At 43.5% G+C, this 26,439-nt stretch overlaps 1 protein-coding gene and 1 non-coding gene across 2 annotated transcripts in view; both read left to right on the forward strand.

The window, feature by feature from the left end:
- The window catches only part of LOC118368670 (neurexin-2-like), a 991,707-nt gene that overhangs the window by 582,449 nt on the left and 382,819 nt on the right, over positions 1-26,439 (forward strand). The gene's annotated exons all lie outside the window — the stretch shown is intronic.
- trnaa-ugc (transfer RNA alanine (anticodon UGC)) lies at positions 21,643-21,718 on the forward strand. The gene has a single exon. It is a non-coding gene; the product is annotated as a tRNA-Ala (tRNA).

A 26,439-nucleotide genomic window follows, 5' to 3' on the forward strand; every position in this document is an offset into this window, starting at 1 on the left:
TGACATTGAAAGTTACTGAGTGGCGTAGTTACAGTTTTGGCTTAAATCTGCTTGAAACTCTGAAGCATGACTTGAAAATGGCTGTCTACTAATGATTAACAATCAACTTCACAAATAGAGTACAATCCAGGTGTGCAAAGCTCTTACAGACTTACGCAGAAAGGCAATGTAAAAAAAAAAAAAACATTTTCCCCCAATTAAGTTTCTATGTGAGAATTTCCAGAACAATCTGAGATACCAAAAACATCCACGCCGGGATAGAATGTCCACACCCTTGGCTCTCCGTGGCTGTTGTTCCTTCTCTAATTGTTTCCTTTCCTGTTCATGATGGAAATGACAAGTGAATCTCCCCAGTAAGGAAGGGGCTGGCTAAGTCGACCCAGTGTGGTGCCTTAGTGATTAAGCCAATGGCTGGAATAGCACATCTCCACTGCGGGAGGGAAACCCAAAGACAACAATATCCCTCCACAACTCCCTCCATCTATTCTTCCTTCCCTTTTACCTCTCCCACTGGGCTGTCTGCTTTACCTGGTCGTCCTATTGTGATGTTGTTCCAAAGCTTCAATTAAAACGGCCTCGCTCTCGTGTGAGGGCTCTGTGGATCTCCACACAGCCATGAGCAAATCAATGCAACGCGGCGGTCGAGCCGACACAATACACAGATCAATGGACGCGTACACCAAGGCGTATACATACGGGTTTAAAGGTGTTCAGGAGCACATTGCATGCGATATACAGTTGAAGTGGGAAGTTTACATACAATTGGGTTGGAGTCATTAAAACTCGTTTTTCAACCACTCCACAAATTTCTTGTAAACAAACTATAGTGTTGGCAAGTCGGTTAGGACATCTACTTTGTGCACGACACAAGTCATTTGTCCAACAATTGTTTACAGACAGATTATTTTACTTATAATAAACTGTATCACAATTCCAGTGGGTCAGAAGTTTACAAATACTAAGATGACTGTGCCTTTAAACAGCTTGGAAAATTCCAGACAATGATGTCATGGCTTTAGAAGCTTCTGATAGGCTAACTGACATAATTTGAGTCAATTGGAGGTGTACCTGTGGATATATTTCAACACCTACCTTCAAAATAACTGCCTCTTTGCTTGACATCATGGGAAAATCAACAGATATCAGCCAAGACCAAATATGTAGACCTCCACAAGTCTGGTTCATCCTTGGGAGCAATTTCCAAACGCCTGAAGGTACCACGTTCATATGTACAAACAATAGTATGCAAGTATAAACACCATGGGACCACACAGCCGTCGTACCGCTCAGGAAGGAGACACGTTCTTGTCTTCTAGAGATGAACGTACTTTGGTGAAATGTCCTCTCGTCTGATGAAACAAAAATAGAACTGTTTGGCCATAATGACCATTGTTATGTTTGGAGGAAAAAGGGGGAGGCTTGCAAGCCGAAGAACACCATCCCAGTTGTGAAGCATGGGGGTGGCAGCATCATGTGTTATTGGGGGTGCTTTGCTGCAGGAGCGACCGGTGCACAAAATAGAGGAAATCATGAGTAGAAAAATCCTGTGGGTATATTGAAGCAACATCTCAATCCAAATGGACAATGACCCCAAGTATACTTCCAAAGGTGTGGCAAAATGGCTTAAGGACAACAAAGTCAAGGTATTGGGATGACCATCAATAGGCCCTGACCTCAATCCTATAGAACATTTGTGGGCAGGACTGAAAAAGTGTGTGCGAGCAAGGATGCCTACAAACCTGACTCAGTTACACAAGCTCTGTCAGGAGGAATGGGCCAAAATTCAAATTCACCCAACTTATTGTGGGAAGCTTGTGTAAGGCTACCCAAAATGTTTGACCCAAGTTGAACAATTTAAAGGCAATGCTACCAAATACTAATTGAGTGTATGTTAACTTCTTACCCACTGGGAATGTGAAGAAAGAGAATAAAAGCTGAAATAAATCATTCTCTCTACTATTATTCTGACATTTCACATTTTTTTTAAATGAAGTGGTGATCCTAACTGACCTAAAACAGGGAATTTTTAATTAGGATTAAATGTCAGGAATTGTGAAAAACTGAGTTTAAATGTATTTGGCTGAGGTTTATGTAAACACTTCAAACACGCTGACTTCAACTGTACTTACGCACATGCACGCACGTACTCACACTATGTCTGCGACTTAAACACACACTGAGACCGTCTAATCCACAGACATACACCCTGGGGTTTGGTTCTGGCATCATTTAGTGGTCGAGTGTGACTATGTGGTGTTCTGTGTCAGTGGTGTTGGTGTTGGTATCTCCACTGTCTGTTCGCCTCAGTGCAGTGACTTGGAGCCAGAGTGGGCCCAGACACGCAGAGGCAGAAAGTCATTAAGGAGGCTGTCTATCTCTAGCCTGCTGGCCGATATAAACACACACACACGCGCACAGGCACCCCTCAATGTCTGCAGCCAGCCAAGCGTATTACTCGGTTTCCACTAGATGGCACAGCCTTGAAGTCAGTATATTGGCTTTATAGTAAAACTTCATAAATTAAGACCAGAATTTTCTTTTTTTTAAGGTTAGGGTCAAGCATAAGGACAGCAGTGTGGTTAGGGTTCGGTTTAAAATCACATTTTAAGAAGATAAATTGTAGAAACAGGTAGGGTTTTATGACTTTGTGGCTGTGATAACTAGTGACGACTCATACGAATGGATACATTTGTATAATGACTCGCTGCTCACTGAGTCATGATGGTTGGTACAGTGTGTGCAAGCAGGAGTAGAACTAGTATGTCAGTGGAGCCACTGGCAGCCTGAAATAATGGCTTTTGCTGTCGGGGAGTTTGGACTGGGACTATTAGTTATTATTGGATATTATTCTTAGAATATGGGGTAGAAAAAATATTGTCACCTTCCATGTGGCTTACCTCCACCTTCTTTCTGCTGTCTTGGGTTATTTTCTCTCTCTCACTCCCCCACTCAAATGCACATACCATTTAATACTCTGAATGTCACAGTTGCCTTAGGATATCAGTCAGGAATCAGACGCCAACATATCCCGGCATCTTACACTGAACAAAAATATAAACGCAACATGCAACAATTTCAACTATTTTACTGAAAGGACGTTAGTGAATTGAAATAAGTTAATTAGGCTCTAAACTATGGATTTCGCTTGACTATGAATACAGATATGCATATGTTGTTCACAGATACCTTAAAACATTGTAGGGACGTGGATCAGGAAACCAGTCGCTATCTTGTGTGACCGCCATTTGTCTCATGCAGTGCGACACATCTCATTTGCATAGAGTTTATCAGGCTGTTGATTGTGGCCTGTGGAATGTTGTCGCACTCTTCAATGGCTGTGTGAAGTTGCTGCATATTGGCGGGAACTGGAACACGCTGTCGTACACGTCGATCCAGAGCCTCCCAAACGTGCTCAATGTCTGGTGAGTATGCAGGCCACGGAAGAACTGGGAAACGTTAATCTTCCAGGAAGTGTGTACAGATCCTTGCGACATGTGGCCTTGCATTATCATGCTGAAACACGAGGCACACTTCTCCAGCATGCCAGTGGCCATCGAAGGTGAGCATTTGCCCACTGAAGTTGGTTAAGACACTGAACTGCACTCAGGTCAAGACCCTGGTGAGGACGACAAGCACGCAGGAGAGCTTCTCTGAGACAATTTCTGACAGTTTGTGCAGAAATTCTTCAGTTGTGCAATCCCACAGTTTCATCAGTTGTCTGGGTGGCTGGTCTCAGACGATCCCGCAGGTGAAGAAGCCAGATGTGATGGTCCTGGCTGGCGTGGTCTGCTGCAGTGGCGGTCAGTGCCGTTTATGATGACGGAAGATGATGATTATTTTCATGAGCATGGCCTTAATTCTATTACAGCATGTCGGATGACTGTCATTCATATTCCATTCACCCAGTTCAATGTAACAGCCCATGTTAGCTACAGTGACGTCCTAGTCAACATAGCTAATAGAACTAATGTGTTAGTAAACCCGCTACAATCTTGCGGTATTGTTACAGTGTACAGTCAGTAAGCAGTTACACTGGCGGGCCCCGGTGGCAATAAATGAATAAAACCAAAAGCTTACATTGACTTGGAGGAGTTACAGTGTTGTGTTGGATATTCATAGCCAGCTAGCTAACATAGCATCCCTATTTCTCTTTGAGTCAGCTACTCACCACATTGTATCTACTGCAGTGCTAGCTAGGTGTAGCTTATGCTGTCAGTACTAGATTAATCATCTGATCCTTTGATTGGGTGGACAACATGTCAGTTCATGCTGCAAGAGCTCTGATAGTTTGGAAGACGTCCTCCGGAAGTTGTCATAATTACTGTGTAAATTTATGGAAGGGGTGAGAACCAAGAGCCTCCTAGGTTTTGTATTGAAATCAATGTACTAAGAGGATGGAAGCTAGCTGTCCTCCGGCTACACTATGGTGCTACCCTACAGAGTGCTGTTGAGGCTACTGTAGACCTTCATTGCAAAACAGTATGTTTTAAATAAATACAAATAAATAATTTGGTGACGTGAGTATATTTATAATAGTTTTATCTAAAAAGGATAATTTTTCAATGTTTTACCATTTTTATTTTTATGAAATTTTCTGAGGAGGATGGTCCTCCCATTCCTCCTCTGAGGAGCCTCCACTGGTCTGCTGTTGTGAGGCTGGTTGGACCTAATGCCAAATTCTCTAAAACGACGTTGGCACAGAATGGTACAGGAATTAACATTCAATTATCTGACAACAGCTCTGGTAGACATTCCTGTAGTCAGCATGCAAATTGCACGCTCCCTGAAAACTTGAGACATCTGTGGCATTGTGTTCTCTGACATATCAATGCATATTTGAAAGTGGCCTTTTATTGTCCCCAGCAGAAGGTACACCTGTGTAATGATCGTGCTGTTTAATCAGCTTATTGATATGTCACACCTGTCAGACGGATGGATTATCTTGGCAAAAGAGAAATGCTCATCAACAGGGATGAAAACAGATTCATGCACAACATTTGAGAAAAGTACGCTTTTTGTGCATATGGAAAATGTCTGGGAAGTGACCAACACATTACATGTTGCGGTAAAATTGTTGTTCATAGATTACCAGTTTGGTTACCCTCATTCCGCTCCTCTCCACTGGCCTTGCTTTGTTCCCTCCATCCAGGCCTGGCTAGGGTGTGTGTATCCCTCTCCATGAGCTCATGAGCTGGATGCTGGGACTTTGTCCCACCACCACCCCTCCACTCCTCCCTGAAAAACCCCAGTCCTACTGTATCACTAAATCTGTAATGGAATCTGTAAGGTGTAAAACAAACAGCCATTTTGAAGGCTAGTGAGATCATAAATAATGGAGGCCGGGGCAAACAATAGAGAATCGATCTCTGCCGGGCCACCTAATATACACTGTGCCCCGTTTAATGTTTAACTGCACAGACCGAGCCAGTGACAATTTTATAGGATTTTCTCTCTTTTCTCTTGGCCTGGGTACATTTATACGCCATTTGCAGTTATTGCAATCTGTCCGGAGAGCCTGAGAAGATTCCTGTTGATATTTTGCTCCTTTTCACGAGCAGCGAGAGTACAGGCCTACTTATTTACTGGCGATGCTTGTAAACCGTAAGGTCTAGCCTTCAACTGGAACATAGTTGGAACTGGAGCCTGTGCACTCCCCCAGTCTCGTTTGATTAAGGCCCTTTTCACATGCCCAGATTTAATTGAATGGAGAGAAGTCATCATTCGAGTGTGTGTGTGTGGAATGACGGCAGTGGGGGTTATTGTGTGTGTGCTTTTGTTACAGTGGTGCACTCTGAGTAGGGTGTCTCCTGCTGCACTATCCGTTCATTTACATTGCTTTGATTTGTAGTCTCAAATAGATGAGTGGCAAGATGAAAAAAAACCCCACTCTTCTTTCAAAGTCACCTCCGCTGCTGTCGAGGGAAAGTTAGACTCACTGTGGGAATATGAAAGGAACTCAGCTTTCTCTTCCTCTCTCATAAAAAGAACGTAGATTCATGAAAATGAGTCTTCAGTGACTGTCTTTCTTCTAACAGAAGAAATCCATGCGTTGCCGTTTAATGCTGATATGGCATGACTCTAAATCCTATGGAACCTACATCATCATGAGATGAACATTCATCTGATTGATGCTTTCTTAGGAATTCCAAATCAAAATCGATCGAATGCAGCAAACTCCACAAAGGCATCAAATCAAACATGGATCAATGCTCTTTTTTTTTACCCACCCACTTTAATTTCTTTTAACTCTCCTAATAAGATCACTCTGAGAATACAGACGCCTCACAAGTCCTCAACTGGCAGCTTCAATAAATAATACCTGAAAAACACCAGTCTCAACTTCAACAGTGAAGAAGCGACTCCGGGATGCTGGCCTTCTATGCCTTCTGTTTCTCAAACGAGACACTCTAATGTAGTTGTCCTCTTGTTCAGTTGTGCACCGGGGCCTCCCACTCTTTCTATTCTGGTTAGGGCCAATTTGCGCTGTTCTGTGACGGGAGTAGTACACAGCGTTGTATGAGATCTTCAGTTTCTTGGCAATTTCTCGCATGGAATAGCCTTCATTTCTCAGAACAAGAATAGACTGACAAGTTTCAGAAGAAAGTTCTTTGTTTCTGACCATTTTTGAGCCTGTAATTGAACCCACAAATGCTGATGCTCCAGATACTCAACTGGTCTAAAGAAGGCCAATTTTGATTGCTTCTTTAATCATCACGACAGTTTTCAGCTGTGCTAACATAATTGCAAAATGGTTTTCTGATAATCAATTAGCCTTTTAAAATGACAAACTTGGATTAGCTAACACACGGCTCCTTTTGACACTTTTAGAACGCTAGTCTCTCTCTCTCTCTCTCTCTCTCTCTCTCTCTCTCTCTCTCTCTCTCTCTGAAATATGGAAAGCCTCCTTCTCTTTTACAGTGTCTCCTTATTTTGTAATAGCTGAGACACTTCAGTGGCAGTAATCACTAAAATGTAATACTCCGCCAGTAGATTTTAATTTCATTCCTGAGTACATTTGCCTGCTCCTTGTCAGATGTGTTCCATTTGTAACGCACACTTCCCATTGAATCAGTGTCTCCTATCACCGTAATAATGATGAGAAGATCATGGAATGGATCATGGAATGATTGATGAATGTGATTCATCACCACACACACTATTCTTGCAGTGCATTTGAGGATGAGAGAATCGATGTGAGATTGACGCACAGGCATTACAAAACAGCCCGATGTCCTTGAGCATGGAGAAAACGTATTATGTTGACAGGACAGACAGCTCTGTAGTATGAATATTTATTGGGTTGAACAATATACACAGAGAAACCTAACCCCTTTGGGAAGAATTATTTGAATCAAGATTGACAATGCAAACCCTTGGCAAAATAATTTATTTTGTACTCTTGGTAAAGGTTTCGGGACACATCATTATCAAGGGTGTAGTATTTTTACAATCTGTGGCGAGAATATTGTTTCATAGGTTTCACAATAGAAAAAAATCTAAAATGTACCTTCCACCAAAAGTAGTAATCCGGTAGAATTTTTAACTGGCTGACAGGTCATTGACAGAGATGAATCTTAAGTATTTCATCCCGTAGTGGGGTTTTTTGCCCGGCGGCGGAGGTGGCCTGGCCCTTATTTTCTGGCTGGGTCTTGTGCTTTAGTGTTGTATTATTCATTGGACAAATGCTTGTAAATGGAGTAGCCGCGGTGCGCACGGGGGCCGCCCAGTCAGCTCAGTGTTTTAGTTTGGGCTCTGCTGGGGCCACCCCTGACAACATTTCCTACAGTAAGTGCTTTAAAAATAAAGGGAGGTGGGGCGGTGGGGAGGAAAGAGAACAATAATGTGTAAGTGCTGCGTCAACATTACGACCCCTAGCCTTCCCCCTTAATAGCCTTGGCTGGGTTGTAAGGAAACAGGGTCTGAAAGCTCATTTTGAGCTGGACCCCTATGCAACAGGGAGTGAAAAGTGCTTACTCCGGCACAACGTATTATCTAATTTTGTCCCCTTGTCCACCCTGTCCTTACCTAGAATTTGAGTTGTGTACAGAAGCTGTGATGCCTGAGAGGCCTCCCACGTCCCCTGCATTTTAGATGATGAGGCCATTAGAAGGCTTGTGTAAATGGTAATGCAGTCTGTTTCTTTCTTGTTGCCTGCTTATAGAAAGGCAGGATGATTCAATGATCAAGGGAGTAGAGTGGGGGTTAGGAACAAATTGTGAGAAAGTGTGTGGGAGAAAGAGACTGAACGTAAGAGAGAGGGAGAGTAACAGAGTGAGAAAGAGGAGAGCGAATGGAGGCTCCCAGAGATGTAACCCTCGAGAGATGCACGGGGACCAGCCCATGTGTCATTTGAGGACAGACTACAGGAACAACCCAGGGGTGTATTCAGGACCCACTGTGCCGATTCTGTTGCAAAACGTTTCATTTGTTGCAAAAGGATTTGCAACAGAAACCTTTTTATTCCAAACAGAAATGGTTTTGCAACAAAAGCAAGAGTTTATATTGGACAAATTCAGGTAGGTCCCTCCCCGTTTTGTTTGCTCTGTTTGCTTCCGTTTGGTTCATATGGTAAACGGTTTCTATTGCAAGATGTAAATGAATACACCCCAGGACTCCACCGGGCATTGAACGAGTGGAAGAGAGGAAGAAAATAAATAAGGGAGGGGATGAGGAGTCACAAATCTGTCTTCCAAACGGGGGACCGGACCGAGTTGCATCGTGTCCTGACCTTTTCCTGCACGGATTCCTCTTGGGGGCCTTTAACTGAAATCATCTCAGGAAGTGACCAGAATACAGAGAGAGTGACAGATGTCTCTGACAGAGGTCGGACGCACCCCTTTTCACAGTGGCATTTCTGAAGTGACATTCAGACTCTTCCTTCGCCAAGACTAATGACTTGACCCAAGATGGAGACGCACGAGCCGTCCTACCATTAACTCGTCTCGGGGTTAACTGTCAGGACGAGAGCGGGGGGTGGCACCGCCACTGAAGATAAACTTTGGGTTGCCAGTGTTGTAAAGTGACCCTCATAAAATTCCCATCAAACCATCATATGATTGCTGAAGCTGGTGGCGGTCAGCAAGTATGTGTGATTGTTTCCATGGTGACGCATGGGAAGGTGGACATTTATAGTATATCTAATAACCAGGCTCTGGGCATTTTATTAAATGTTTTACATTTTATTTAACCTTTATTTAACCAGGTAGGCCAGTTGAGAGCAAGTTCTCATTTCCAACTCCGACCTGGCCAAGATAAAGCAAAGCAGTGCGACAAAAACAAAAACACAGAGTTACACATAAACAAACGTACAGTCAATAACACAATAGAATCATCTATGTACAGTGTGTGCAAATGTAGAAGAGTAGGGGGGTAAAGGCAATAAATAGGCAATGGAGGCAAAATATTTACAATTTAGCATTAACACTGGAGTAATATATTTGCAGATGATGATGTGCAAGTAGAAATACTGGGGTGAAAAAGAGCAAGAGGTTAAATAACAATATGAGGATGAGGTAGTTTGGTGTGCTATTTACAGATTGGCTGTGTACAGGTACAGTGATCGGTAAGCTGCTCTGACAGCTGATGCTTAAAGTTAGTTAGGGAGATTCCAGCTTCAGTGATTTTTGCAATGCGTTCCAGTCATTGGCAGCAGAGAACTGGAAGGAAAGGTGGCCAAAGGAAGTGTTGGCTTTGGGGATGACCAAAGCAAACGCGTGCTATGGGTGGGTGTTGCTATGGTGACCAGTGAGCTGAGATAAGGCGGGGCTTTACCGAGAAAAGGCTTATAGATGACCTGGAGCCAGTGGGTTTGGCGACGAATTGAGTGAGACGTATTGAGGGCCAGCCTACGAGAGCGTACAGGTCGCAGTGATGGGTAGTATACGGGGCTTTGGTGACAAAACGGATGGCACTGTGATAGACTACATCCAGTTTTCTGAGTAGAGTGTTGGAGGCTATTTTGTAAATCACATTGCTGAAGTCAAGGATTGGTACGATAGTCAGTTTTACGAGGGTATGTTTGGCAGCATAAGTGAAGGAGGTTTTATTGCGAAAAAAGAAGACGATTCTAGATTTAATTTGGGATTGGAGATGCTTAATGTGAGTATGGAAGGAGAGTTTACAGTTAAATCAGACACCTAGGTATTTGTAGTTGTCAGAAACATCCAGAGTAGAGATGTTAGTTGGACGGGCGGGTGTGGGCACGGAAGCAGTTAAAGCAGTTGGAGGCCATGGAAGGAGTGTTGTATGGCATTGAAGCGTGTTTGGAGGTGTGTTAACACAGTGTCCAAAGAAGGGCCAGATGTATACAGAATGGTGTCGTCTGCGTAGAGGTGGATCAGAGAATCACCAGCAGCAAGAGCGACATCATTGATATATACAGAGAAAAGAGTCGGCCCGAGAATTTAACCCTGTGGCACCCTCATAGAGACTGCCAGAGGTCCGGACAACAGGCCCTCCGATTTGACACACTGTACTGCAGCGCCAGCTCTGCCACCATAGACCCTGGGTTCGCGCCCAGGCTCTGTCGTAACCAGCCGCGACCGGGAGGTCCGTGGGGCGACGCACAATTGGCCTAGCGTCGCCCGGGTTAGGGAGGGGTTGGCCGGTAGGGATATCCTTGTCTCATCGCGCACCAGCGACTCCTGTGGCGGGCCAGGCGCAGTGCGCGCTAACCAAGGTTGCCAGGTGCACGGTATTTCCTCCGACATATTGGTGCGGCTGGCTTCCGGGTTGGATGCATGCTGTGTTAAGAGGCAGTGCGGCTTGGATGGGTTGTGCCTCGGATGACGCATGACTTTCAACCTTCGTCTCTCCCGAGAGAGTTGTAGCGATGAGACAAGATAGTAGCTATTAACCTCTTGCTCCTACCTGACACGCAGGCGTCCCATCTAGACATCTGGAAATGCAAATGCGCTACGCTAAATGCTAATAGTACTAGTTAAAACTCAAACGTTCATTAAAATACACATGCAGTGTATTGAATTAAAGCTACACTCGTTGTGAATCCAGGCAACAAGTCAGATTTTTAAAATGCTTTTCGGCGAAAGCATGAGAAGCTATTATCTGATAGCATGTAACACCCCAAAAGACCCGCAGGGGACGTAAACAAAATAATTAGCATAGTCGTCGCTACACAAACCGCACAAATAAAATATAAAACATTCATTACCTTTGACCATCTTCTTTGTTGGCACTCCTAGATGTCCCATAATCACTATTGGGTCTTTTTTCGATTAAATCGGTCCATATATAGCCTAGATATCGATCTATGAAGACTGTGTGATAAACGGAACAAAATAGCGTCTTATAACGTAACGTCATTTTTTTTAATTAAAAAAGTCGACGATAAACTTTCACAAAACACTTCGAAATACTAATGTAATGCAACTTTAGGTATTAGTAAACGTTAATAAGCGATCAAATTGATCACGAGGCGAATTATATTCTTTAGCTGTCCGTCTGGAAATATTGTCCGGGTAAATCTCAACCAAAATATCCGGTCGGAGACCGGAAGAAATGCGCTGCCTTGCGTCTGTTTGACCAAGAAACAAATAGTAGGCAAATGACAAGACTCTAGACAACGTGTGGAAGCTGTAGGTATTGCAACCTCAGCCCCATTAAATGTGGTTCACCTTTATCAATGGGTTCAAGTCGCGCATGGATATATTTTTCCATTTTCAGTGATCAGATTTTCCTGCACTTTTCGATGAAACGCACGTTCTGTTATAGTCACAGCCGTGATTTAACCAGTTTTATAAACGTCTGAGTGTTTTCTATCCACACATACTAATCATATGCATATACTATATTCCTGGCATGAGCAGTAGGGCGCTGAAATGTTGCGAAATTTGAAAACGAAATTTCTCCCCAATTTCATGGTATCCAATTGTTTAATAGCTACTATCTTGTACATGACAGCCGTCTTCATCGACCTGGCCAAGGCTTTCGACTCTGTCAATCACCGTATTATTATTTTATTTATTTATTTTTTGAATTTTCCCCATTTTCTCCCCAATTTCATGGTATCCAATTGTTTAATAGCTACTATCTTGTCTCATCGCTACAACTCCCGTACAGGCTCGGGAGAGACGAAAGTTGAAAAGTCATGTACAGCCGTCTTCATCGACATAAATACTGTCTTGTATTTATGCCGATTATGATATCGTTTAGGACCTTGAGCGTGGCTGAGGTGCACCCGTGATCAGCTCGGAAACCAGATTGCATAATGGAGAAGGTACGGTGGGATTCAAAATGGTCGGTGATCTGTTTGTTAACTTGGCTTTCGAAGATTTTAGAAGGGCATGATGGATATAGTTCTAAAACAGTTTGGGTGTAGAGTGTCTCCCCCTTTGAAGAGGGGGATGACCACAGCAGCTTTCCAATCTTTGTGGATCTCAGGCGATACGAAAGAGAGGTTGAACAATTTTGGCTGATAATTATAGAGAGATTGTCTAGCCCAGCTGATTCGTAGGGATCCAGATGTTGCAGCTCTTTCAGAACATCAGCTGTCTGGATTTGGGTGAAAGAGAAGCAAGTTGCTGCAGGGGGTCATTCCCTCCCCACTGCCACAACCTCCTATCCCCCCTTTCCTTCCCTCTCCCTCATGCCATCTCTGTAGCAGACCTGGCAACCCACAACCCTTGCTGCCCTTCAACTTTTACTTCAATAATTAACTTAATGGATAGTAAGTGCCTCTTCCCCATCCCCATCAAAGGGATGGAAATCACACAATTGATGGATTTAACCGAAGCGCTGCATGAAATCTCACAGTAAATAGCCCCAACCTCTCTCTGCTGCAACCCGCTGTCTCCGCCCTTTTCTCAATGACTGCTCCCTTTCTCTATAACGTATCACTTCTCCTATGTCTGGCTGTTCTTTCTGGTCGATCTCGCTCTCTCTCCACGTCGCTCCTCAGTGAGGACATGTTGTTACCACCACTATCCTCTCTACGCACTGTGACTTGGAAAGAACCGAGCTCCCGTATTGTTATGCATTTCACGAGCAGAAACAGAAATCTCTTTCTGTTTTTTTTATTCACACCCAGGAACTATTTGTTTTATGGGAGAACTAGTATTTTGTTTTTTCTAAAGGCAGGGAGTCTGTATACTGCACAAAAGCTCCATCGTCCTGACTACTGATAGCATGCTTGAGTAGTCAGCATACAAGTATTAAGTGTGTTTCGATTGGACCCCCCTCCCAATACTCTCTCTGACACACAAGGACGCACTGGCACATGCACACACAGTCTTGTACAGCTAACCTTGTGGGGACACACAATTCAGTCCCATTCAAAATGTTATTTTCCCTTATCCTAACCCAAAAACTTAACCTTAACCGTAACCCTGAACCTAACTCTAGCTCCTAACTCTAAAACTAACCCTGGCTTTTAACCCTGACCCTTAATGAAATTCTAACACTAATTCTAACCCAAACCCTAAAGCCTAAACCCCCTAGAAATAGCGTTTGACTTCGAGAGGACCAAGAAAATGTCCCCAGTTTGTCCATTTTTTTCCCCCTGACCTTGATTAGCGCTAGCCTGCGTATGGGGTCATATTCCCCACAATACAACTTCCCTGTAGGTATATTTACATTTATGCTGGAATTTCCTCGCAGGGAGGAATATGTAATGGAGGGAGAAATGAAAACACGGCGGGAACAAGGGAGGGAGGGATGTTTGTTTTAAGTCTGAAGTGCTCCAGCGCTCCCTCCCGGGCCCCCAAGGCCAGCTGGGGCTTTGTGTAAACAAGGGGAAGTGCAAGCGGTGTGTGGGACTCTTTGAGAGAAATATGGCAGTTTTAAACAGCAGCTCCAACCACAGGGTGCCTTCTCCAGTCTTGGGGTGTATTCAATAGAAACCAAAAGGAAGCAAACGGAATGAAACGGGGAGCGACCTACCTAAATTTGTCCAATAAATATGATTGTTTTCGTTGCAAAATGTTTTCCGTTTGTAGTAAACGTTTTTTTCTTTGCAAAATGTTTTGGACCAATGATTACACCCCTGCTGTTTAATGTCTGCCTCCTTCACTTCTCACTGCACTAGGAAGAGAAGTGACTTGGAGATGTGCACAAGGGATGGGCATTAGACATTTTGTCACTATTCTAATAGTATCCTGAAATTGGATATCCGGATTGTCAAAATAAATGTTTTTTGTGAAACTTTTTACAACTTTGGCATATGCTTGGTGTGCAGCCTGAGTGACTTGCCCTCTGCTTGCTGCTGCAGCAGTGCACTAGATAGGCAGGAGCTAGTGTATGTATGACATGGGAGGGGGAAAAGAGAGAGAAAAAGTTGCCATTCTCGCACTAGTTAAACTTGTTGCTACCATAGATTATCTATCATACCATCTGGTAACGCTTGTCTTGACTGCATCAAATCAATAGAAACAAGCTAGATATGCTAGCCAGCTAAGTTAGCCAACTAGCTAGCTAGCGAGGCTAATTAATGCTATTTTACTGCACTCACCATCCTTGTCTACAACCGCTCTATTCAGATGTATCTTAATTCTGTCCTTTGAATTCCATTTTGCATTGATCAGAAATATCCCACTTCACCTGCTTGTTTCAACTGGCATAAGGGGACGACAAGCGGATAAGAGGCAATCCGTAATTTAGATTAAGACATTCATGAGCAAGAGACGATGGACGTAGTCAATATAACTATTTGTTCAGTGACAAAATTCAGAACATGGGCTGTTCTTACAGTGTACTCCCTGTACAACAAGTCAGAACCATGAGATAAATAAAGGTCATATGAACAGACGATGAAAGCTCTTACTATATTTGATGATTGATTACATTTCTCTAAAATAGGTTATAGCCTACATGTGCACCACCAAGTTAGAACAGTAGGCAAAATTAAGAGGTGAAAATAGACCAAATTATTAGGTTGAGGCACATTGAACGTTTGGGTCTTTGCGTATCAAAAAAAGATGCACGTCATTTAACACTATTTGACGCGTTAAATAAGCTTTTAATTTGACACGTTAAATAACACAGTTCTATTATAGAATGTTGTCTGTGCTGAATTTGCACGTGCAAGTCAAGGGTCACCACCACTATCAGTAGCACTGTCAAAGCTGTATAAAAAAAGTAGCCAAACAAGCACAAACCGGGTCACGAACGATGTGTTTAAAATACAGCGTTGGTGAAAATAGACCAAATTATTAGAGGCACAAGGGCAACTAACAGCTTATTACACAAAATGCACTTATAGTTGAAGTTGGAAGTGTACGCACACCTCAGCCAAATACATTTAAACTCAGTTTTTCACAATTCCAATTGATCCTAGTAAAAATTCCCTGTCTTAGGTCAGTTAGGATCACCACTTTATTTTAAGAATGTGAAATGTCAGAATAATAGTAGAGATACAGTTTTATTTCAGCTTTTTATTCTGTCATCACATTCACAGTGGGTCAGAAGTTTACTTGCACTCAATTAGTATTTGGTAGCATTGCCTTTAAATTGTTTCACTTGGGTGAAACATTTCGGGCAGCCTTCCACAAGCTTCCCACAATAAGTTGGGTGCATTTTGGCCCATTCCTCCTGACAGAGCTGGTGTAACTGAGTCAGATTTGTAGGCATGCCTGCACGCAGATTATTTTTCAGTTCTGCCCACAAATAGTCTATGGGATTGAGGTCAGGGCTTTGTGATGGCCACTCCAATACCTTGATTTTGTTGTCCTTAAGCGATTTTGCCACAATTTTGGAAGTATGCTTGGGGTCATTGTGCATTTGGAAGACCCATTTGCGACCAAGCTTTAACTTCCTGACTGATGTCTTGAGATTGCTTCAATATTTGTTTGTTCTCCAAAAAGTACCATCTTTGTCCCCATGTGCAGTTGCAAACTGTAGTTTTACTTTTTAATGGCTGTTATGGAGCAGTGGCTTCTTCCTTGCTGAGCGGCCTTTCAAGTTATGTCGATATAGGACTCGTTTTTACTGTGGATATATATACTTTTGTATCTGTTTCCTCCAGCATCTTCACAAGGTCCTTTGCTGTTGTTCTGGGATTGATTTGCACTTTATGCACCAAAGCACGTTCATCTCGAAGAGACAGAATGCGTCTCCTTCCTGAGCAGTATGACCGCTTCGTGGTCCCATAGTGTTTATACCTGCGTACTATTGTTTGTACAGATGATCGTGGTACCTTCAGGCGTTTGGATGAACTAGACATGTCGAGGTCTACAATTTGTTTTCTGAGGTCTTGGCCTATTTTTTTTGATTTTCCCAAGATGTCAAGCAAAGAGGTACTGAGTTTGAAGGTAGGCCTTGAAATAAATCCAGAGGTACACCTCCAACTGATTCAAAAGATGAGACTATCAGAAGCTTCTAAAGCCATGACATCATTTTCTGGAATTTTCCAAGCTGTTTAAACGCACAGTCAACTTAGTGTATGTAAACTTCTGACCCACTGGAATTGTGATACAGTGAAATAATCTGTCTGTAAACAATTGTTGGACAAATTACTTGTGTCATGCAAAGTAGATGTCCTAACCGACTTGCCAAAACTATAGTTTGTTAACCATACATTTGTGGAGTGGTTGAAAAATGAGCTTTAATGATTCTAACCTAACCATATGTAAACTTCAGACTTCAACTGTAGTATTACTTTCTTAGCTGCAGTATACATATCTCCCTTGCATATTACATCATTAATGCAGCAGCGTACTAGACATTTTTGGACTCACCTTGTGAAGGTGGCGCGGCGGTCCTTTGTGGGCAAATTTAGTCATCAAACTTCATCATCAAAGTCTGGCATTGCTTGGATTTATGGTGGGAACTCTGGAAAAAAAACACAGCCACTCCATTGAATAGCAGGCTAACGTTAGTGGTTGCTTTGCAATGCTTGCAGTTAGTCACTGATTCCTTCAAAAACAACTCATTGTTGAATTTGCGATTTCCAACTTGTTGTGTCATCTTTATGGCCGATGAGCACCGATACGTTTTAATCTATAATTTCTCTTCATATGACATGGATTAAAAAGGATTTGACAGTAGGTTTTCAACTTAATTCATGATGATTACTGCTAGCTAAGACTTTGAAAGTAAGATGTTGACATAATCAGTCCAATCAAGCGACTGTGCTTATCACGTGATTTAACGTCATTTTATCTATGGCCAATGACCTTGAGCCTTCTTGGAAGGGCACTTGTAATATATATATCTCTATGGCATGACCCAAAGGGCTGACATTTTGGATGTTTACTTAAACTTGGCGATGACGTACTGTCCCCATGAGTGACAGAACACTGAGCCAATCACGGCACAATGCTCCTATTTTCTGCCGGCTCGCCCCTCCACAACAGAAAGCACTGATCGAGGCTGAAACACCTGCATTTTGGAGCTGCCTTACTCATGAAAACAAAGAGACAAAAAGAGACGTGTTTGTATGCAGCTTTATTAACTGAAAAACTTTTTTTTTACATTGTTTAAATACTGATATGTGATAAGTATTACAAAACAGGCAAGCCCCCCAAAAAAAAAAAAACGTATATATATATATATATATAAACAGTTGAAGTCGGAAGTTTACATAAACCTCAGCCAAATACATTTAAACTCAGTTTTTCACAATTCCTGACATTTAATCCTAGTAAAAATTCCTTGTCTTAGGTCAGTTAGGATCACCACTTTATTTTAAGAATGTGAAATGTCGTAATAATAGTAGAGAGACTGATTTATTTCAGCTTTTATTACATTCGTCACATTCCCAGTTGTTTAGAAGTTTACATACACTCAATTAGTAGTTGGTAGCATTGCCCTTTAAATTGTTTAACTTGGGTCAAACGTTTCGGGCAGCCTTCCACAAGCTTCCCACAATAAGTTGGATGAATTTTGGCCCATTCCTCCAGACAGAGCTGGTGTAACTGAGTCAGGTTTGTAGGCCTCCGTGCTCGCACACGCTTTTTCAGTTCTGCCCACACATTTTATATAGGTTTGAGGTTTGTGATGGCCACTCCAATACCTTGAATGTGTTGTCCTTAAGCCATTTTGCTGGTATGCTTGGGGTCATTGTCCATTTGGAAGACCCATTTGTGACCAAGCTTTAACTTCCTGACTGATGTCTTGAGATGTTGCTTCAATATATCTACATAAATTTGTGGAGTGGTTGAAAAACAAGTTTTAATGACTCCAACCTAAGTGTATGTAAACTTCCTACTTCAACTGTATATATATATTTTTTTTTGCTAAGATGTGTGGCTCAAGACTGGTGGAGCTCTACTGACTGCATGGCATTAACAGCAAGCTACACAGGTGAAACGCAGGCTACCTGCAAGTCTTTTTTATTATATTATATTATTTTATGGGGCGCAAGTGATGAAAGCTACATTCCAAAAGTTTGTTTTATTAAATGAAGAATGTCAAATGGCATACTATGTACTTGCATGCAGCAATGTCGCATGGATCATTTTCATGGTTAAAATAGGCGTATCACTGTTTTTCTCCCAGAAAATGGTACACTCTCACAAGTAATCGAATGCAAATGTCCATTCAGATATTCGATTAATCAATTAACTGTGCCTGTGGCACTCCAGGAGCAAGGTTGCCTTCCCCTGGTCTATAAGCTATTAGAGCTCTCCTCTGATTCAAAAGAAGACAGGAGTAGCCCTCTACACCAGTTGCCCTCAGAGGCACTTAGCCAAGGCCATGAATCAAAACCTCCCACTTCAGGTCCTGCTGCCGCCTTGCGTCAGATGATATTAAATATTGAAATGGTTTTCGTCTCACAAGATCGGCGTCGCTCTTTATTTATTCCGCTTAAAGAAGAAAGGCTGACCCCCATAACCGCCAGTACCCCCTCCTCCACTTCCCCTCCATCCCCACCCTTCCCGGCGCCTGCCTGTCTTCGTCTCTCATGCCTTATTCAACCACTCACTCCTCTCTTTCTTCACCTTACTTTGTTGTCTGTTTTCTACCGGGATCCTACATCTCTGCATTGCTGATGTGACAATCTCCCTTGTACTGTTGATGTCGGCCAAAGGTTGACACAGATGCACAAAGAACTGTTTCGACACTACAAAATCAATTAACTGTTCATGTATTTGCTTAGCCGCAACTTTATCGCAGATTATTGTGGGGGGATATGGTGTAGGTGGGAAGCAGGCCCTATGCTCACAGGTACTTTGTTCCTGGCAGGCAGGCTGGAAGGCAGGCAGCTAGCCAGGCGGAGTGGTCTCACAGGCATGTACGGGCCATCACGTCCCCGTAATGAATGCCTAACGGGTGCTATAAACCCCCTTCTCCGCTCCTCTCCCCCTTGCCCCTCTACTGTAAGCCCTGTGTGCCTGTGATTCTTCTCAACAGAAGGAGTCAAAACACAGCCTGAGACAAGTCTCTTAATAGGACAAAAAAAATGTGTGGAACACTTTCTGTGACCAAGAAGTAGAACAAGGTTGGTATAATTGATTTAAAAAGAACTGAGAGACAAAGAGAAAGTGAGAGGCAGAGATGTCTAATATGACGAGGAAGAGGACAGGTGAAAGTATTCTCCGTGTGTAGGAGGAGATGATTTGCGTCACTGCCTGGTCGCTTGGGGTATGCCATGTGGAAAAGAAGTGTCAGGAAAGGGGCACGCACACACACAGAGAGACACACACACACACACACACCCCGACAAACTTCAACTCCACCTCATAACTCACAAGTCAGTATCCCACTTGAACAGGACGCACAAGGCTTTGCTATAATTAGCTGACAGGGCCAAATAAAAGCTCTCTCCTCTTTGAAGTGCCGAGCGATTAGTGCTTTATGAGGTGCGTTCGGTTTCGGTTCTATTATCAAAAAATGATCCGTTTTCAATTATATATTTTTTTTTAAATGACAATAAATGCACTATGCATTATGTGGGTTGAATGCTGTATCAGCTCTGATTTATTTGTCAAAAATTATAAACGTCCCACGATGGTAGTGACTGTGCATTACTGCTTATTAACCATCATTTATTCACATTACTTTACTTTCATAAAAGGTTTAAATTGTTGTGTATATTAGTTTGTTTTATGCTATGCTGTCTGACAAAATCACTAAGGTATACTTAAAAAAAATAATTTAAAAAATACTTTTATGACTGCCAGTAGAATGTATTAATGGATGCCAAGGGAAGCCAGGCTTCCCCCAAAAAATTACCAAGAACACAATTAAATAATTTATCTTTTGTCTCATAACTTTCCTTCAATTCGCAAGAGGCAGAATGTATCTCACCGGATAAAGCGTCTGAGTGAGTGAAACAGCTCCCCTCTCTCTATCTCCCTTGCATTCAATGTTACGGGGGTGGGGGGGTAACAATGTCATACTCCTTTTGACCAGACAGCATCAAATAGATGGCCGACACATAGCATCCCCCCCGTAACATTGAATGCAAGGGGCGTCAGCAAGCATTTGGCTACTCTTTAAAACAAAACAACAAGATCTGCTCATCTGAATGAGCTCAACTGTGACTGGTCCTGGTGCACCAAAGAAGCCAGTTTGGACTTGGCTTCACACCAATCACAAACCAAACATCATTTACAGATACGACTTGAATTGTTTCATCTCGTTGTGTCGTTTTCCTCTGGTGACGAACTAGTTGGGAACATTAACTTGCTTGACCATGCTGTAGTCGGTTATGCAACTGTCTGTTTGTGGACTTCACCGGACAGATGCTGCTCTCCAGTTTTGTGATGAATTTAGGCCTATATATCACGGTGAATAGGGATATTAACTAACATAGAGGAAAGAACACAATTATCACAACACATAGGTTGTAATATGGATTTTTTTTCCTGGCTTAGTTTCCTCAGTGATTTTACTACTGATGACTGCTGAATACCTGCTATCAAGACCGAACAAGTAGATGCGCAGTGGATTATGGTCATTGTAGTTACAGTAATTACCACGTTTTCTGTGCTAAACTATGTAGCAAATTGGCCTGTTGGAAACTACAACTCACTACTACTTCCCACAGTTCAGGCTGGATTGTATTTATCTCGAGAGAATCTGTTCACAGAAAAAAAAAAAACGAAGGAAATTGATTTCAAAGAATTGAACTGATGCCATTCAATTAGGTGTTTAAAAACCGGTTAATCACTCAGCACTACCTCGGTGTCTTCAGCTAATGGCACCACACTTCCCAGTCTCCTCTTCGGCATCAGTCGCCTGTATCACTGTCTGTCCACTCCAGCTCCCTCCCTGGGTGACATGGTGAGATCCAGTTACAGCAGCAGTCAGGGTACAGCGGTCAAGGAGAAACGTCATCACAGTGACAGTGGAGAGAGTCCATCAGGAAGTGTCCCAGAGAGAGAGAGAGAGGGGGGAGTGTGCCCTCGCCTACCTCCCCTGGGCCTTATCAGAAAGAGAGTGGGGCGGGGTGAGAGACAGAGAAGAAAGAAAGAAAGAAATAGGGAGAAAGACAGCAATATGATGTATCTCTCTCATTCTTCCTCTCTGACTTTCCTCTTCAGTAATATCTTACTATTGCCATTCGCTATCCACCTCTGGGCCTTCTCAAAGAGAGAGAAAGAGAAATGGAGCGAGCCGGAGAGAAGGATATATTTTGTGGGGGCGTTGGTCTTACAGGTGTAGGATAATAATTTGACCGATATTGTCACAGAAAAAATAATCCTCCTGCAATGGGATTTGAACGTTTAGTCCCTAATGTTACATGGTCCCATGTGGCTCAGTTGGTAGAGCATGGCACTTGCAATGCCAAGGTTGTGGGTTTGATTCCCACAGGGGACCAATATGAAAATGTATGTTACTTGATCAGTGGTTAGGCTATTAGCTGGCCAAAAGTAGGCTACTTGAAAAGTGAAATACTGATTTTTCAGTTAAATATTATTTGTGTAAGTCACAAAGCTCATCTGCATTTCCTGCAGTGCAGGAAAAGTCTCAGCAACAAATGAGGGATCAAATTAAGATCTTACATCTGTATAACTCATCCCCTCACTGGAGAAGATGTGGTGGGGGGGACCAGGGGCTAGAAGGTGAGATGAGTTTGAGATGCAGCATGTCACTCAAGGCTCCTGCCCAAGCCTCAAATTCATGAAGTGGATGCTCATCTATGTGAGGGTGAGAGAGCGAAGTGACTCATTGTTTTAATGAGTCACACGCTCCCGAGCTACATTCCTTGATGACCCTAATATACTGTACTGGCTGCATTTCCTCTCTTCCTTCTTACCATATTCACTCTCTATTCTCTCTTTCTCTCTCTCTCTCTCTCTCTCTCTCTCTCTCTCTCTCTCTCTCTCTCTCTTCTCTCTTTCTTTCTGTACTCTCCAACCCATAGCTCTCCTCTGGTTCCCAATGCCTTTCTTCTTTGCGAGACCATCTTTTGTTCAATCTCTCCTTTTTCCCTCCTCTCTGTCCTGTTCTCTCTCGCAATCTTTCACTGGGGAATCGTTTTTTCATTTTCATTGACTGACCAAAAAGGTGTGTCACTTTGCAGATATACAGTCGTCCTTCAAGGACTTTGGACGCTAAACAAGCTTAGGCAGCCAGGAGCAGTGAAATACACGAGGCTTATGGCATTGTAGCAAAACATCTATTTGGAACACTGGTCCATAGTCGGCCAATAGTAATTGTATTTATTAAAACCACTCAAATGGTAAAGAGAGGCTATGCTCTGTCTGAATCCAGATACTGACCACAGGTCAACCGGATCTTAATGATGTCCACCCTGACGACCTCCACCCACCCGCTTTTGACTAGGTGCTCCCGGTAATTGTTCTTTAAGGGGGGCGTTCTTTTTGTGTGCATTACAATCAGCTCCAGCCGCAATTAGCTGGCTCGGGGGCTGCCCGTGTTCACCCGGAGAATGGGTCATAAATAATAAGGAATGGGCCCAAATGAGGCTGTTGGTTATCGGTCGGACTGGACGTGGGTGGCCAGTGGCATAGTGAGTATGCTCTGGAGTAATTGCACTCGGCTGTGAATAATCCATACTGAAGAACAGGAGGAACAGAGTGAAGATAAGGGTGGGGATAGCGAGGGATGAGAGTGGTGGTAGATGAGGATAGAGGGACGGGGAATCATGCGGAGAAAGGAGTGGACAATTCAAATGTGCCTTCTCCTTATTGATTGCTCATCTCTCAGGTAAGCGATGTCGCAGAGGGCCTAATACTCGACAGGTGGAGGTTACGGGACGGGACAGGGGGGATTTGTAAGAAGGTACTCTGGATGAAGCTTCAGAATGGCTTCATAGCTAACATGTAGTAGACCTCTTAGTTCTAGTATAGCCTTGACATACTCCCCTAATACCACTCTACACACACATTCATACTTTTACGCACGCACGCACGCACGCACGCACGCACGCACGCACGCACGCACGCACGCACGCACGCACGCACGCACGCACGCACGCACGCACGCACGCACGCACGCACGCACGCACGCACGCACGCACGCACGCACGCACGCACGCACGCACGCACGCACGCACGCACGCACGCACACACACACACACACACACACACACACACACACACACACACACACACACACACACACACACACACACACACACACACACACACACACACACACACACACACACACACAGATGTCCCAGCCTCTCCTCTGTAAGTAGATGCACATATAAATGTAGCTGTGGACTCCCATCTCTTATCAAATGCTTTATCTCCTGACACTGTCGTGACTCATTAAATCAGTAACACGCTGAAGGCAAGCTCTGCAGTAGCACCCAGCACACTCCCTTCCACATTAAATCAGATGCACATATAAAGGCAAGCTCTGCAGTAGCACTCCAGCACACTCCCTTCACATTAAATCAGTAACACGCTAGCGAAGGCAAGCTCTGCAGTAGCACTCCAGCACACTCCCTTCATTAAATCAGTAACACTGAGGCAACAGTAGCACTCCAGCACACTCCCTTCCACATTAAATCAGTAACACGCTAGCGAAGGCAAGCTCTGCAAGCACTCCAGCACACTCCCTTCCACATTAAATCAGTAGCAAGCTCTGCAGCACTCCAGCACACTCCCTTCCACATTAAATCAGTAACACGCTAGCGAAGGCAAGCTCTGCAGTAGCACTCCAGCACACTCCCTTCCACTTTAAATCAGTAACACGCTAGCGAAGGCAAGCTCTGCAGTAGCACTCCAGCACACTCCCTTCCACATTAAATCAGTAACACGCTAGCGAAGGCAAAGTAGCAAGCTCTCCACATTAAATCAGTAGCACTGCAGCACTCCAGCACACTCCCTTCCACTTTAAATCAGTAACACGCTAGCGAAGGCAAGCTCTGCAGTAGCACTCCAGCACACTCCCTTCCACATTAAATCAGTAACACGCTAGCGAAGGCAAGCTCTGCAGTAGCACTACAGCACACTTCCACTTCCACTTTAAATCAGTAACACGCTAGCGAAGGCAAGCTCTGCAGTAGCACTCCAGCACACTCCCTTCCACTTTAAATCAGTAACACGCTAGCGAAGGCAAGCTCTGCAGTAGCACTCCAGCACACTCCCTTCCACTTTAAATCAGTAACACGCTAGCGAAGGCAAGCTCTGCAGTAGCACTCCAGCACACTCCCTTCCACATTAAATCAGTAACACGCTAGCGAAGGCAAGCTCTGCAGTAGCACTCCAGCACACTCCCTTCCACATTAAATCAGTAACACGCTAGCGAAGGCAAGCTCTGCAGTAGCACTCCAGCACACTCCCTTCCACATTAAATCAGTAACACGCTAGCGAAGGCAAGCTCTGCAGTAGCACTCCAGCACACTCCCTTCCACTTTAAATCAGTAACACGCTAGCGAAGGCAAGCTCTGCAGTAGCACTCCAGCACACTCCCTTCCACTTTAAATCTAGCACAGTTTTACTTTGGCACTGCGCTGCGCCCATTTTTCACACTTACCTCTTGGCAAGCGTCTCCGAAAACCCAAGCTTCCCGAGAAGGAGAAGAGAGATAAAAGCCTCCGTTTTGGTCTGTGATGGTTCCTACTCTTGTAACCCTCCTATTGTAGAAGTGAGTGTGTCTGTTGACTCGATCGCACTGTGTAGGGCTGGGCGATATACTCTATTTAAACATACCGGTATTAATGCATGGACCGGTTTGGGTTTTTACTTTACCTTCTATGATGTACTTCAGTGTTTGGTTTGTTAGATGTGATACCCTACTCCGCACAGTGTAACAAAATGGTAGATCATACACTGCATTTTTGAGGAACAATGGGAAAATAATTCTGGTTTGAAAGTTGATAAACTTGTAGACTCACTTTTGAGAAAATGGGCCTTTGAATGTTTTGGTATTTAGTGAAGAGCTCCTCTTTGTCTACATCCATTCAGCATCGTTTACCGTTCACACACTCTTAAGCTTTAGCCCCACCCATCTCGTTTCACTCTCAGAGCGTTTAGAGCGCACACTTGACGCTCTGGCCGATGATTTGTTTACCTCTGGATAACATGAAAACAGTTTGGGAAACACAATTGTTTTTCTTTATTTTTACTATTTTCTAAATTTAGAAAAATAGTGAAGACATCAAAACTAATAACACAAATAACATTTACATTTACATTACATTTAAGTCATTTAGCAGACGCTCTTATCCAGAGCGACTTACAAATTGGTGCATTCACCTTATGACATCCAGTGGAACAGTCAATAACACATATGAAATCATGAAATGTTAAAACAAAATATATTTTCTATTTGAGATTCTTCAATGTAGCCACCCTTTGCCTTGATGACAGCTTTGCACACTCATGGCATTCTCTCAACCAGCAACAGCTGGAATGCTTGAAGGAGTTCCCACATATGCTGAGCACTTGTTGGCTGCTTTTCCTTCACTCTGCAGTCCTACTCATCCAACACCATCTCAATTGGGTTGAGGTCGGGTGATTGTGGAGGCCAGATCAGATGATGCAGCACACCATCTCCTTCTTGGTCAAAAAGCCCTTACACAGCCTGGAGGTGTGTTGGGTCATTGTCCTGTTGAAAAACAAATGACAGTCCCACTATACACAAACCAGATGGGATGGTGTATCGCTGCAGAATGCTGTGGTAGCCATGCCGGTTAAGTGTGCCTTGAATTCTAAATAAATCACACACAGTGTCACCAGCAATGCACCCCACGCTTCCGGGTGGGAACCACACATGCAGAGATCATCCGTTCACCTACTCTTAATTTTTATTTTATTTAAGCGTTATTTATCGAGGCAAGTCCGTTAAGAACAAATTCTTATTTACAATGACGGCCTACCCTGGCCAAACCCGGACGACGCTGGGCCAACGCCGCCCTATGGGACTCCCAATCAGGCAGTTGTGATACAGCCTGTAATATAACCAGGGTATGTAGTGACGCCACGAGCACTGTGATGCAGTGCCTTAGACCGCTGCACCACTCAGGAGCCAATGACTTTGCGTCTCACAAAGACACAGTGGTTGGAACCAAAAATCTCAGATTTGGACTCATCAGACCAAAGGACAGATTGCCACCGGTCT

The sequence above is a fragment of the Oncorhynchus keta genome, chromosome 35, assembly GCF_023373465.1.
Source record: "Oncorhynchus keta strain PuntledgeMale-10-30-2019 chromosome 35, Oket_V2, whole genome shotgun sequence".
Classification (NCBI taxonomy): domain Eukaryota; kingdom Metazoa; phylum Chordata; class Actinopteri; order Salmoniformes; family Salmonidae; genus Oncorhynchus; species Oncorhynchus keta.